The following is a 711-nucleotide window of genomic DNA, read 5'->3' on the forward strand; positions in this document are numbered from 1 at the left end:
ATCATATACAAAGAACCAACTCTCTCTGTTAAGAAAAAAATCATTGTACAGGTTCTCCCAAGAAAAAATCAGTAAACTATTTGATATACATTTATAACTAGGACATAATGCTAATAAGTATACATATCAAGAGAAAGTTAAATGATCCAAGCCAGATCTAGTGGCAGAAGCCAATGTTATAAACATGTTCTAAAGAGCATTGACAAAAGTAGTTTTCATTTTCTGCTAACGATTAAAATGTTTGCCATATAACCTTAAAAATGCCAGTGTTGATTTGTTTTCTATTTCAAGCGACATGGTCATAAACAAAAGAGTGCCAGGCTGACGTTAATTGGTATATATAATATCAATGTTACCGTCCGATTGAAGTATTACGGAAGTGGTGTCTACTTCCATTTCCACATAGAATAAAATTGACAGCATCGCTATTTCGCAACCCGGATGAACTCCCGGTAGATGCGAGGGACAGAGGAAGTATTCACCTTCGAGGAATGTCCTATCGTCTCCTATTCAATGAAATGTTTCCTCTTAGCCAGAATGATGTTCTATTTATTCACCTTTGCTAGAACTGGTTCTTAGAAACTCGTTGCTTTTAAATAATACCGAACACTCGACAATGTTTCCCAAGTATTTTTGGACGAGACCCTAAGTATATATTTTTTGCCTGACGACCCACAGGTGAAAGTATATCCTGTACGGGTAGTTTATTTC

The sequence above is a fragment of the Penaeus monodon genome, chromosome 30 (genome assembly GCF_015228065.2).
Source record: "Penaeus monodon isolate SGIC_2016 chromosome 30, NSTDA_Pmon_1, whole genome shotgun sequence".
Lineage (NCBI taxonomy): Eukaryota > Metazoa > Arthropoda > Malacostraca > Decapoda > Penaeidae > Penaeus > Penaeus monodon.